General features: G+C 30.1%; 2 long non-coding RNA genes across 2 annotated transcripts; both read left to right on the top strand.

Annotated features, from left to right (window-relative positions):
• Positions 1 to 2,208: 2,208 nt before the first annotated feature.
• LOC127700446 (uncharacterized) lies at positions 2,209 to 4,983 on the top strand. Its single transcript, XR_007981576.1, has 3 exons — positions 2,209 to 2,851; positions 3,264 to 3,327; positions 3,587 to 4,983. It is a non-coding gene; the product is annotated as an uncharacterized LOC127700446 (long non-coding RNA).
• A 240-nt stretch (positions 4,984 to 5,223) lies between these two features.
• Positions 5,224 to 15,084, top strand: LOC127700444 (uncharacterized). Its single transcript, XR_007981575.1, has 6 exons — positions 5,224 to 5,293; positions 6,016 to 6,079; positions 8,522 to 10,098; positions 11,032 to 11,101; positions 11,359 to 11,409; positions 11,763 to 15,084. It is a non-coding gene; the product is annotated as an uncharacterized LOC127700444 (long non-coding RNA).
• Positions 15,085 to 15,654: the final 570 nt, after the last annotated feature.

A 15,654-nucleotide genomic window follows, 5' to 3' on the forward strand; every position in this document is an offset into this window, starting at 1 on the left:
TGTACATGAAAAGGAGTAGATTATACAACACAAAAATTTCAAATTTCAAATCATAAGTTTGTTAAAATATAGCTCATTTTATACAATTTAGATCTTTTATTGAAAAATGTATTAGACTGATCTTAACCCTATCATACCATTTGAAATACAACATAAATTAATTTGCTCCTTGGTATCAAACCATTTTATCTTTTTCAAATTTGGTAATTACAACATAGGTAAAGCACTTGCCATCATAAAATACTTTAAAAAAATAAAATAAGTAAAACCCAATTATCAATAACTGACTGCAGCTATTCTTCATTGGATCCTTTTTGAAACTTATGGCCAGACAAAGAGTAATTTAAGAGCTTGACTCTTTAACAGGGATCCAACTTTAGCCTCATTAGTTCAAAGGAGTTTTCCATTAGTCCATAATAATTAAGAAATAATTGTTGCAAGCTATACTTTATTGTAATTTTATGGGTAGGCATTATATACATGATTATTTTTGCCTGAGCGATAGCATACAATCAGTTCTGTTAACCAAGCAGTTTTAGATTTATATTAGACCCTGTTTCAGACTTTGGGGATTTAATCACTAAAAAAGTTAAAGATAACCAGACTGTTTTAGATTTAACTGGTAATCTGTTTTCTTTTCCCGGTAGCAAAAATGAGCTGATTCCTGTAAGTCTGTATATTGGCTGCTTCTGGTTCTTATCCATTTAAGGAACCAATGATTCCGGAGAGTGCAGTAACCTTGCCTCAGTCCATTATTGTCAAGATATCAGTGATTTTCCTTTTTTTCTGACAAAAGTCATTGGAAGTAATCTTACATAAAAAAAATTTTGATATAACCAATCAAAAATGCTATCATAAATAATCTGGGAACAAAAAATTTTACTTTTTCAATTGTAAATTTTGCTACTCTTTTTCTTTCAAGTATAAAAATAAAGTAAAAAGTAAAAATCTATTTTATTGAAGTATTACGTGCCATTTGAGTTTTGAAATTAATTTAAATTATAAAGTATTGAAATTAATTTTTATTATAAAGAATCAGTATTTATATCATTTCTTTGAGTTCTTAATTTTTTCTTTCTAAATTTTTTTATTAAATCTAAAGATTTCATACTTGATACATGTAATATCATTTTGCATCATATTTGTATTTTTTCATTTCAGCTTCTTTTTCTTGTACCACTGAAACTTCACAGAATAATTGCGTACATTTTGAAGTTGTGTACCTGCTTATATGAAATTATTTGAGGAATTTCCCCCCATTTTTCCCTTAATTCTGATCTTGATTGTTTTCCAAAATTTTCAAAGGTGGTACTGATTTTGTGTAATCAACTCCTGCAGTTTTCAATCTCAATCTTTTTAACTTCACACAATGATTGTACAAATATTTAAGTTGTCCACTTGGTACTATGGAATTGTTTGATAATTTTTTTCCTGACTTGGGAACTTAGTAATTTTTCATCAAAGGTAAAATAAATAGTTTTTAACCCATATCTTTTGGAATTCACAGAGAGTTTGCAAATCTATAGAGGCTTTTACAAATTTTGGGACTATACATAACTACTATGTACATGAGTAGTAAACCTTGAAAATGAGATATTTTTGATTAAACTATGCTTCAAAATATTTTAAAAATATTGATTTATATGTGTTTATTATACTATTACTACACTGTACTTTTTTTCTTACATTTGTATAAGTATTTTCATATCAGATGTTTGGTAACTTATATAAAAGCTATTATCTAGAGCTCTGTAAATAAAAAAAAATATAAACATAGTTCTAAAATATACTTTTAATGAGTGGAAGAAATTGTGGGGTACAGAATACATTTCGTAAATCATCAAAATACAAGTTACCTGTTTAAAAGCATGTCTGGTATTTTTACAGTACTTTTTAAATGAATTTAATAAATTATTTGTATTTTGAATTGAGAATTTCTTCAGTTTCCATGATTGGAAAAATAATGTGAGATGCCTTGGAACATTCTGGTGACTATTGTACATTTTATAATGTACAATGGAAAGGAAATTTCATTACTTAGATAGAATGGATTCAGTGGACTGATTAGCATAAAAAAACTATGATGGAAAACCTTTGAAAGCAGCCAGGATAGCAGCTCCAAGGAAGATGGTCAAATAAATCTTCAACCAAGTCTGAGGCTTTTCCAAGAAATTAAGAAGGCAAGTTTATTTAAGCCAAATATTTGTATACATTTTCTAGAAATATTCGACAAGAAGTGCATATTAAGACAACACGCCAGCACCCTTCTGATCTTCTGCATGCAAAACAACATTGATGTATTAATTTTAATAAGTTTTATAATTTAAGTTACCATTTTCTTGAACAAGATTTTCGATCAAAATATTTAAAACTTCAAGGGGAGACAAGTACAATTAACAGCAAGATTTGTTCATTCAATGGGATATAACTGTTAAATTTGCACATCACTTTTGTGCAGTTAAATTCCAAACAAAAACCTTTGACTTGTTTTATTTTTATTATGTCAAGTTTTCTGTTTAGTCAGGTTAATAGTTACTCCTTGCTATAGATCAATGACATATTTGCATTACAAATTATCGAATTAATTAGCAATGTTGCTAATCATCAGATGTTTTTCATTTTCCGCTGCTAGGCGAGACATCTCTGTCAACAGTTTATCTTACAAACTTGTGTTGATACTATTGTGTACATTTTGTAAGAAATCAGAACATTATATAGTGACTTTATATTTATAGAGAAATGGATTTGTAAAATATATAATGTGTCTTTTTTAATTCTTTTTAGGTTCTTCTGTGATATGTTTTCATGGTGTGGGAATAAGACTTGGTGGTCTAATACAGCTAATACGAAGGTATGTACCAGTATGCTAGTCCTGTTTTGAAAAAAGAAAAAGTATTATAAAATGTATTTGGAAATAGCATGTGCTCTAAGCGTGAAGGTTTGTAGGAGTTTGGTAAGAAGTCTTTGCTTTCTTTAATTGCCTTTAAAGGAGTAAATTTATTTATCTGATTTGATTATGTACAAGTTTGTTGGGATGCTGGTTTGCTGTTCTCAACTTCTATTACATATTTATAGACTTTTATTTAATTTGCCACTGGACATTTAGCAACCAACAATCAAATGAATCAATCATTCAAAATATGGAATATACATACAGTATATCAAAAATTATCCTTTTAAACAATCTTGAATGACTAATCATTTTATTTTTCAGGTTTCCGAGTTACAGGGTTTTATTAATGAATTGTCATTTTATATTTCAGGTTAGCATCGCAGCTTGTCTGTAAAGATTGAAGCTGGGAGTGGGCATTGGAGCTGACTTTTATGGTAAGAACCAATACAAAAAAAAACAATATGTAAAAAAAGAAATATGTAAGACATCTACCATTGACTTGTTTTTCATCCTTTTCTGCTAATAAAGACTGGTAGTTCAAAAAATATATCAGCAAATCACTTTTAAACAAAGCAAGAGAAAGGTTTTATGAATCATGATTATAATGACCAGTTATTTATTATTTTGCATTTGATATTGTTTCAATTTTCAGATTTTGACAATTACGTTTAATTCTGTATACTTCTTTTTCAGGTAACTGTGGCTGCATAAAAGGGCTATGTGATTTTACTGTAACTGTAAAGAATGTAATTCAGACTATTTTTGTGTATGTTTGAGAAAATGTTTATAATTTTTACAAAAAGAAAAAAAAAATTATGTACAGGTTCTCCATTTTCAACAAGATTGGAAGTTGTAGGTTAATAGGTCTTTGAAATTTCAAAAATTACTTTCTATTTTCTGTTCATACTCATGTCTAGGCAAAACACTTCCAGTAGTTTAAGAATGGAGAATCTAAAAAAAAAAGAAAAAAAAAAAGAAAAAGAAAAAAATGTTTAATTATTGAAATGTTTTTTATTTTTGCAAATTGTAATATATTTTTTCACCTTTGTGTCATTTTTAGCTGAGTTTATAACGAAGGGTATATTATTTTAAGAATATTTTACAAGAAGCATAGTTGAAGAATATCTTGATGAAAGTAGATTGATTGATTTTTGGTATTTAACACCACTTTCAGCATGATTTGCTATATCTTGGCTGCCAGTTTTTATTTGTGGAGACAGCCTGGTGAAAACATCCCCTTCAACAGAGAAACTGGCAACTCTAGTCAATTAAGATTGACGTTAAACACACCTACGATGTGAGGGTTCAGAGTGTTGACAGGCTAGTGATACAGTAGTTGAACTACTTTGACCATTCAGCCACCATTACTCCATCCGCACTAAATATGTTATTGAAATGTGTTGAATTTTTGTAATTTAATTATTTTTTTATTTTGATTACCGGTATACTATTTATGTTTTTTTGTTATATATAACAAAGATGTGGAGTTCTAACAGGGTGAAATTTAGGTCAAAGGGAGGTAATTTATTATACTGTTTTTAACTTCAAATACTTGAAATTCCCTCAATGTTAGATTTTTATTTACTTGGATGCTCACATTTATGCACTTTTTTACATATCAGATGTTTTCTAGATAATAGAAATTTAGGGTGGGAAAAATTATGTGTCACTTAAAATAATTATGTGAAATTTTTCAAAAAGTTTATTAATTGGAAGTGCATCTGATATTTTTTATGTATGTTACTTTATTTTCTAAAAACAAATGGACACAACATAGATTGACAATAAGATATTGAGAAGAACCACCTTGTCAGCCAGGATAGCAGCTCTTAGGAAGATGGTCAATTAAATCTTCAACTAAGTCTGACTCTTTACCATGAAAATAGAAAAGGCAAGTTTATTTTAGCCAGATCTTTTAAGATAACAGACCCTTCTGAAATATTGCATTTAAAACACCATTGATGAATTAATTTACCAGTTTAGTATTTAAAGATACAAGATACATGAACAAGATTTTCTATTAAAATATCAATAGTAAATCCTAAAAATAGTCATTAAACTTCAAGAAAAGACCAGTACAATTTTAAACACGATTTTGCATTCAATGGGAGATAACTTTGTAAAATATTCAGATATTTTTTGTGCAGTTAAATTTAAATCTGAAGTTTTTTTACTTTTCTATCTTTTATATTGATTTAAAAAAAAAAAATATTTTATACAATTGTCTACCTGCAATAAGAAATCAGAACAATATTTAGTAAATTTTAGGTTATCGGTAACACATAAATTGATTTACAAAATATATAATGTGTTGATTATAATTTTATTTCAGGTTCTTTCTGAGACATGTTTTCATGGTGTGGGAATAAGACTTGGTGGTCTTATACAGCTAATACAAAGGTATGTACCAGTATGTTAGTCCTGTTTTGGAAAACTCGAATGTATTATAAATATTTTATGGAAAAACAAGATATGAATGCTTAAAGACTTTTTACAGGAATCTACTCTTATTATTATATCAGTAACCAAATAAGAGTAAAGTTAAGGATCTGAATTGTTTACATAAAAATGTGTTGGCTTGTTGGATTGCTGTCTCATCCATATGTTCTTGACATATATAACACATTTTAAGACTATTTCTATTTAATGATTTGCCACTGGACCTTAAGCAACCAACAACCAATTATTCAATCTATTCAATATACATACATAATACCAACAAAGAACATTTTAAACAGTTTTTATACGCCCGTTTACGGGACGTATTGTGGTATACCGTTGTCCGTCCGTCCGTCGTCAACATGTTGGACATTAACTCAAAAACGCTTTAACAAATTTGCATAAAACTTTGGTGAATTGTTTATATCTATTGACGTGAGCTCCCTTTCGTTTTTTATAAATTTTAGATTTTACGTTTCCGAGTTATGGGGTTTTATTCATTAAAAAAAAGGGGGTTTTCCAGTTTTCGGACAAAACTCAAGAATGCTTTCACCAACTTGCAAGAAATTGTGGTGAATTGTTTATATCTATTGACATGAGCTCCCTTTCGATTTTTATAAATTTTAGATTTTACGTTTCCGAGTTACAGGGTTTTATTAATGAATTATCATTTTATATTTCAGGTTAGCATCACAGCTTGTCTGTAAGGATTGAAGCTGGGAGTGGGCATTGGAGCTGACTTTTATGGTAAGAATCAATACATAGATTTATGAACTTTTCATCCAAGAGCATTTTAAAGCCCAAGATTGTTGTTAGGCACAGATGTAAATCTTACATATTAATAAAATTGAGAATGGAAATGGGAATGTGTCAAAGAGACAACAACTCGACCATAGAGCAGACAACAGCCGAAGTCCACCAATGGGTCTTCAATGCAGCGAGGAAACTCCCGCACCCGGAGGCGTCCTTCAGCTGGCCCCTATAAACAAATATGTATACTAGTTCAGTGATAATGGACGTCATACTAAACTCCGAATTATACACAAGAATGTCTTCTTTACTTATAGTTGAATAAACAATTTAGAAGGAGATATAAAGATATATAAGGGAAGTCAAAAAGTATAATGTATAATGCGAAATCATGGGATTTCAGTTGTTTTGTTATCTATAGTTGTCCCCATATATGAAAATATGTAAGTGTGGTATGTATGCCAATGAGTCAGCTATCAACCAGAGACCAAATGATGTGGATGCAACTAAATGTCACCCTGTGCCTTCAACGATGAGCAAAACCTATATTGTATAGTTAGCTATAAAGGTTAAACATGACTAAATGTTAAAAAATGCAATCAAGTATGTTAATAGCCTGATATACTATATATAGCTATAAAACAATGTTAAACAGATATTTGTCAAGACATCAGCCAATGACTTGTTTTTCATCCTTTTATTGCTAAGAAATACTGGTACTTTAAAATTTATGTCAACAAATCACTTTATAACAAAGAAAAAGAAATGTTCTATACATTATAATTGTAATGCTCAGTTAATTAAGTCTCCCAAACGAAGTTTGGGAAGACTTATTGTTTTTGCTCAGTTCTTATTATTATTATTATTCTTCTTCCTCTTCCTCTTCCGCCACTTTTAAATTTGAACTTGTCCGCACCCGTTCTCCAAAACCGCTTGTCAGATTAATTTAGGGTTTCACAATATGTTAGACTAACATGTCTAGTGGTGCAATCAGGGTTTTTTTTGTGCAATAGGGTTTATAAAGGGGTACTTAGAGGGGCGAAAAGAAAGGAGGGTTTTACTATAGAACCCTATGGGATTTTATTTTTTTAAATTTTCAAATGATTATAAATTGAAAACCGTTTGTGATAGACACAATCTTTTTAATTGAAAATGTTCTAAATGATAAAGCACATTAAATTAAATACAGGGTAAGTCCCCAGGGGTCACCCCCACCCCCTGCCATTTAAGAAAGTTCTAATACCTTGAAAGTGGTAGAGATCCCCACCCCTAAACCATATATATTCTGGTTTGTCATGCTAAGATGGTTTGAATGATATACAGGGTTAGTCCCCAGGGGTCATCCCGACCCCCTGCCATTTGAGAAAGTTTTAATATCTTGTAAATGGTAGAGATCCCCACCCCTAAACCATATATATTCTTGTTTGTCATTATAAAGCAAATCAAATGAAATACAAGGTTAGTCCCCAGGGGTCACCCCCACCCCCTGCCATTTAAGAAAGTTCTAATATCTTGTAAGTGGTCAAGATCCCCACCCCTAAACCATATATATTCTGGTTTGTCATGCAAAGATGGTTTGAATGATATACAGGGATAGTCCCCAGGGGTCATCCCCACCCCCTGCCATTTGAGAAAGTTCTAATATCTTGTAAATGGTCGAGATCCCCACCCCTTAACCATATATATTCCTGTTCCTCATGTCTCGAACATTTTAATGGCGTATAGGATCAGTCCCCAGGGGTTCCCCCCACCCCCAATATTCTAGTATCTTGTAAGTGGTCAAGATCGCCACCCCTAAACCATATATATTCTGGTTTGTCATGCAAAGATGGTTTGAATGATATACAGGGATAGTCCCCAGGGGTCATCCCCCACCCCCTGCCATTTGAGAAAGTTCTAATATCTTGTAAATGGTCGAGATCCCCACCCCTTAACCATATATATTCCTGTTCCTCATGTCTCGAACATTTGAATGATGTATAGGATCAGTCCCCAGGGGTTCCCCCCACCCCCAATGTTCTAATATCTTTTAAATGGTCGAGATCCCCACCCCTAAACCATATATATTCCTGTTCGTCATGTCTCGAACATTTGAATGATGTATAGGGTCAGTCCCCAGGGGTTCCCCCCACCCCCAATGTTCTAGTATCTTGTAAGTGGTCGAGATCCCCACCCCTAAACCATATATATTCTGGTTTGTCATGCCAAGATGATTTGAATGATATACAGGGTTAGTCCCCAGTCATCACTAATGCATATAACTTTACCAAACCAATTTTCACTGGACTTTGCCCAATGTCAGACGACCCTGGGAATTACGAATTATAGGAGCTTCGTTTGGGAGACTTCGTAACAGCATCCTGTTACAATCATTTCTTGTTATAATTGTTTTGCATTAAATATTTCAATGTTCATGAGTAATGTATATTTCTTTTTCAGATAACTGTGGCTGCATAAAATGGTTGTGTGATATAACTGCAACAGTAAAGAATGTAATTCAGACTATTTTTGTGTATGCTTGAGAAAATGTTTATAATTTTTTTACAAAAAAAAAAAAAAAAATATGTAAAGATTCTCCATTTTCAACAAGATTGGAAGTTGTAGGTAAACTTGTATTTGACATTACAAAAATTCTTTCTATTTTCCGTTTATACTCATGTCTAGTCAAAACACTTCCAGCAGTTTAAGAATGGATAGTCTAAGAGAAAAAGAAAGAAAAAAGAAAAAAAAATGTTCAATTATTGAAATGTATTTTTTTTTTGCAAATTGTAATGTATATATTTTTGCCATCTTTTTGTTATTTTAGGATTTGAGATACTTTCAAATTTTACAAGTTACTTTATACATGTAGTTAATGCAATTAAATCTGCCGATGTGAATATTCCCACTAAATTTCTTAGCAAAAATTTTAATTATTTTTGTTTTTTTTAGCAATGTTTCAAAATACCTTACCATAGCAAATGCCTCTCTAGTGTAAACTAAAAAGATGAATAATGGTCTGCAGTAAATATATCCCCTTACAACCTTTTCTTTCATGTTAATTTTAATATCTTTAAGATATGTGACAAGGGTGCTCTAATGCAGAGGAATTTACGAAGTTAAGAAGTTAGAAATATATTTTTTGCACTTTTTTTGTCATTTTTAGCTGACTTTGGTGTGTAACCAAGGTGATATTTTTTAAAGAATAATTTTACAAAAGGCATAGTTGAAGAACATCTTGTTGAAATTGGATTGGTTGATTTTTGGTATCAAACACCACTTTAACATGATTTACTATAATTTTGGTTGTAAATTTTTATTTGTGGAGACAGCCAGAGTGCCTGGTGAAAACATCACCTTCATCAGGGAAACGGGCAAACCCTAGTCAAATTAAGAATGAAGTTACACATTTCAAGTGAGGGTTGTCAGTGTTGACAGGCTAGTGCTACTTATAGGACCACTCTGCCACCATAAGTCAATCAGTACGAAATATTTTATTGAAATGTGTTAGATTTTTGTTATCAATCTATTTTTTAATTTTAATTGTACCATTTTATTTATTTTGTTTAATATAACAAGGATGTGGAGTCCGAACAGGGTGAAATTTGGGTCAAAGGGAGGCAATTTATTATACCCCTGTTTAACTCCACATACTTGAAATTCCCTCAATGTTAGGATTTTCATCTACTTGGATATTCATGTTTGTACATTTTTTTTTAATATCAGATGTATACTAGCTAATATTGACTATTACTTAGAGCTCTGTAATAAAAAAAAATAAATGTAAGCAGAGCTCTAGATAATAAGTATGCAGGGTGGGAGAAATCTTGGGTCATTAACAATTGATTTTCTGAAATTTTCAAGAAAGGGGATTTATTAGAAATGCATCTGATATATTTAATGTAAAAAACTATATTTAAAAAAAAAAGATGTTAAGATGATGAGGAGAGCCACCTTGTCAGCCGGGAGAGCAGCTCTAAGGGAGATGGTCAATTTAATCTTCACCAAGTCTGAGGCTTAACCATGAAAAATATGTGGTAAGTTTATATATTCCACAAATTTTATGGTATTAATATATATATATAAGGCATTTAACATTATTTTTTAAGGGTTCTTTTCTATCAGTTTGATTTTTAGAGTATTAATAAATAAATTTGGGTGTATTTACTGTCTTCTGATTGGTTAAAAGTATTACTTTTATTTTCAATGTTGTCAATTTTTATGGCGACATGCCCACTCTGACGTTGTATATTCATACGCCAACATCCGTGTACGTTATGGTTAATATGAATAATATAAAAAGATCTTTGAGCCTTATTTTTGATAGAAATTTATTTATAATGAATGGCTATAATTTATTTTGAATTTATTGAACCATAAAATTAATTTTTGACTTCACAATGCTTCGCGGATTATTCAATGTGAAGAGTCAAAAATTAATTTTATGGTTCAATAAATTCAAAATAAATAATAACCATTCATTAATTGCGATTTTGTAATTTTAGACTAAAATGCGATTTTAATTTTTTGCGATATTGAGAAAAATCTTGTTTAATTCATATAAAAAATTTCAAAATGCTAGTTTAAATTATTGCCAATACAACCATGTTGCATTTTTCGCAATAATAAAAACATTGCAATAGTTTCTGAATTTACAGTAATTGAGTTAGTATTATTACCAACATAAGTATTGGGATTGTGTACGCTGTTATGAAAATGATTTTAAGAACCATCAAAAGAGAACAAAACCGTCCGATTTTGTAATTGAATATTCCAAAATCATTGTCTTATACATATAGTGCACTTGCACAAGGTCAATTTCTATCTCTAGCAGTTTAAAGTTTATATAGTGAAGATGATAATGTATAACAGGTTTTAATAAATAAAACATAGCATTATTTTGTTAGTCTTCTTAGAGACAGAATTATCTGTAAAACAAGTTATTTTTTTTTTATCTTTTTTATATTTAGGTTGTTATAATGATGATGTTTTCATGGTGTTGGGAGTAAGACTTGGATGTCTGATATTGTTAACATGTTGGTAGGTAATCAAGCATCTTTTTAGTAATGTAATATTTGAAATCAATTTCATAAGGTTCTTTAGTACCAAAAAAATAATTTTACACTGATGAGATACCGGTTGAATTTTTTTGGTAAATATAAAACTCAGTTTATAATTCAGAATACCAAATATTTTTTCCATGATTTTTTGTTACCCTAGTGCAATTTTAAATTTAGTACATGTGTAGTAATTTTTTTTAGGAAAGTTTAGTATAACTGACTACTTTTATATTCCAGGTTAGCATCAGGTTTCCATTGGGTTACTTGTTGGGATAAAGCTGTTATAAGGTGAGAACTTATTCATCAACATACAACTTTAATGTGTTTATGTTATAGTGTGATGAATGTCACTCAATAGATTTCAATATATATATTTTTTTTTATTTTCAATTAAAAAAAATCAGTATTCAATCTTCATTTTAAAATAATGTACCCTTTAAAGCAGATACTAGATCTGAAGAAGATATATGAAGGAGAGATAACAATAAAATCGGATATTTTTTATACTATATATTTTTGAGTAATCAATATAAGTAATAAACAAATTGTTTAACATACACTGATGTTTGTTTCTTTATTCCCTTTAGATTATTTTAAAATTAAGAATCAACAATTGAAATTTAACTTTGTTTCTTTTTCAGTCGAAAGAGTTGTTGTTGCTTCCTTCCTTGTATGGTAAAATCCTCAGACTACAATCCTGCAAACCATTGGATGAACTGTTGCTATTTTTTGTAAAAAAATCAGCAGATATTAATGTCTTGTAAGCAGAATGAATTATAAATGCAATTAATTTTTAATGCTTTATTATTCAAATTATAAATATTTATTTCATTATTTTTCTTGCATTCAATTATTGTTTTGTGATTGAAGAAATATAAAAAAAAAAACTGTGAAATTATTGTTATTTGAGAGGTTCCAGAGGTATGATGTATGGTTTCAAAAGATACCCATAAGACTTGCTTCAGTTTACATATATTTTTTAAGTTATGTACACTGGTTAAGAATTATAAGTCCTTTGTGAAATGATTTTTTCTGGTTAGAAACCTATTAAGTAGGACTATGATGGCCAAACACTAAAAGGGAATAAAACAAATCCCCTATTAAACAATTTAAGTACTGAGTTTTTGGTGCAATATGAACTAGAAATAAAAATGTTTAGTTAGATGGTTTGTTTTGACTCTGCATTCTTTACATTCATACAAATTAATGGCTGTCAGTTTTATTTATTGGTTTTGTTTATATATTATATTAAATGCATTATTCAGCATCTGAGGCCACTCAAGTGAAAATAATTACATAGTTTTTGCAATTTGTCATATTTTCTCATTTTTGTGTGATTGATTTCTATATTTTTTCTCATTTATGATTATTTATATTTTAATGTTTGATTTTTGAGGCTTGTACTCAGCTTCTAAACAATTACCTCCCCCCTCCACATGTATAACCAGGATCTGTAAAAGAAGTTTTGATTTTGAAGGATGGATGGATAATTAAAAATGCAAGATTTTTTTAATGTGCTAGTTCATAATGTAAAAGTCTGCACAAGACATCTAACCCTACCTGAACAAATTATTCTGACTTCCAGCTGACCAGTCTTTGCTCCTACTCCTAATTGCTGAATGCTTAGCAGGGGAGCATCAAATGCCAATTTTCAATTCTTTGATATGACCCAGGGCAGGACCAAATCCCATGCCCATCTGCACTCATGTTGAGCATAAAAAGGTTATTAAAGAAGATTTGTCTGTTTGTCCATCATCATCTCTCATCCACAGCTTATAAACTATTGGAAGGTTTTCATTTAAACTTTCAGATTATCTTCTGTATCTAATGGCTGTGTGTATTTTATTTTATTATAATGAAATTTTGGGGTTCTCAATTGTAATGAATGGACCTCCTAAGAATTTGAAAAAAAAAGGGAAAGAAGCTTCTCATACCACCATTTCATCATGTGAAGAATAGGTTGGTTCAAATATATTTGTTTTTAATCATGTTTTTAGTAGTTGGATCTCATTATGACAAAATTTTAATGACTTAAATAAATTTGGGGTTCACACTGATATATATTACCACTGTAGCTTTAATGTAAATTTTATAAGGCTTTGCTATAACAAGATTTGTGTTTTATCTGGTTTTATCTGATTTTAGTGGTTTTTATGTGATTTTATTTGTTTTTACTGTCAAATCTTGTTATACCAAGCCTAAGTATGATTGAGTTTATATATTTTGATTATACATGCTATTCAAAATATAAATTTACATAATGAGATCAGACATTTATTATGCTTTTAACTTTTTTTGTGGATAAAATAGAAAAATGAATGAACATAAATATTGAAGTGATCGTTGAAGATTGACCAAATTACAAGATTTAGAAATGCAGAATCTTGCTCTAACTAAATCTATGTTCTTATCAGCTGAACCAACCTATCCTTCAATATGAGTAATAAAATTTTATAAATGGAAGAGTCCATTCTTCGATTGGAGAACCTTTGGATGTGAAAAAAATATACACAATGCCAACAGATACTGAAGATTATTTGAAAGTTTAGGCAAAAACAATTCAATCCTTTTAATTGTGATTGGAAGTTGTAGACGGATGAGCAAACAGATGATATACTTGCTGACTATGGCACATTTCCTAAAGGATATGGACTATGGGTATGGGTTTTGCTCATGGTTGAAGGCTGTAGGTGACTGATAGTTGTTAAATTCTATGTCATTTGGTCTCTGGTGGAGAGTTGTCTCGTTGCCAATCATATCTCTTTTTATTTTATATGAAATAATTATTTATTACTTCCTGGGCAAAAAGTTCTGGTTCAAAGAAAATATTAAAAAAAAAATATTTATATCATACATGTATTATTAAATAACTATCCTACTTTGATATAAAGAATTGACTTTGGTTAGAAATTGGGAGGAATTATAAAGAAACTTTATATACAATATAAGAGCTTGGGGTTATAAATGTTTAATGAAATGCAGTTAACTATTTCCTTGGTGATCTAATAATTTTTGCACAGATCACGATATTAGTTTATTTAAATAACCCAGTAAATAATTGAGTACACCTCATAAATGAATTTGATTCATGTATTTTTATGCATTTTTTATCTTAGTATTTACCATTGTATTCCTTGTTATATTTGTAAATGCCTCTTCGTATGTGACAAACTGAGGATTCATATATTTTATGGAATTATATAAATTTATTTCAAGTTTGGCATTTAAAAGTATTGGAAAGCACCAAGTTTAATAGTGAGCAAAAAAAATATTCCTTTAAGACCTAAGGATATTAAGATCTAAGACATGTATCTCAGAACAGAATTGATTTTCTAAATTCTATTTAAACAGCTAGTCTGGGAACTGGTATCAAGAAACTAAAAAGAATCCTCAGTGCTGTCAGTTATTTTGTATAATTGTAATATTTAACCAATGATACCTTACCCATGATGCAGATCCTTTTCCTCCTTTTACTTATAAAGGGACTAAAAACTTATTATTATTACAATTTCTTTGGTATTTGTACACACTTGATGGAGCAGAATGGGTCTGGTTTCATTTGGGTATTTTATATTATGATGCATGATAATGATATAAATAAATATGTAAATAAAAATTTAATTGAGAAAACCTATCTTATATTTTATTTGAGTCTGAATGACAAATAAAGGGGGAAGAGGTTTCTGTGGTCAAGGGTAACACACAGCTGATTTATTGTATGGTATGGACGAAGTTGAAAAAGCGAGACTTGGGCATGCTTTTTCCATAAGCAGCAGCTTCAACAATGTATTTGATTGTGATAAGTTCAAGTTAAAGAAAACAACTAGTGGTAGGTCAATGATATTTGGTATGCAGTTATATAAGCATTGAAACATCTTATTTCTAAGGAGATTATTTTGCTTCTCTCCCTCAGTCATAGTCGACTTAAAACTTTTAATTAGTTTACATGTATAAGTTTGTGATTAGGTCAATTGAAAGTGAACTATAAGTGGTATGTCAATGATATTTGGTATACAGATGTATAAGCATTGACAAATCTCAGTTCCATAGAGATTGTTCAGCTCCAGCCTCAGTCATGGTTTATTGACTGAATGTTTTGCATTATTTACATGTGATTTGTGATTAGATCAGTTTAAGATGAGTGACATATGTGATATTTGGTATGCAGTTGTATTGGCATTTGCAAGTCTCATTTTCATAGAGATTATTTGGTCCTACTTCCTTATCATGGTTCATGGACTTTGAAACTTTCACAGTTTAACAAGGAACCAATTGATAAGTCAATGGTGTTGGGTATGCAGTTTTATAAGGTTTAGCATTTCCATGGTGTTTTTATTTTGCCCTGAACCGTCAGTCATGGTTCATTGCATAGATAAAAAGTTTAAATATTGCAATTTAATTTCAACATTTGCATTATACCACCAAAAAACGCAAGACATATCTCTGTGTCAACAGTTTATATTTCCATCTCTTGGTATCTTTCAACATCATGTTTTGAGTTTTAAATGTCACAGAAACTTCTTTGCTAGTTTA

This window comes from Mytilus californianus, unplaced genomic scaffold (genome assembly GCF_021869535.1).
Source record: "Mytilus californianus isolate M0D057914Y unplaced genomic scaffold, xbMytCali1.0.p SCAF_5, whole genome shotgun sequence".
Taxonomy (NCBI): domain Eukaryota; kingdom Metazoa; phylum Mollusca; class Bivalvia; order Mytilida; family Mytilidae; genus Mytilus; species Mytilus californianus.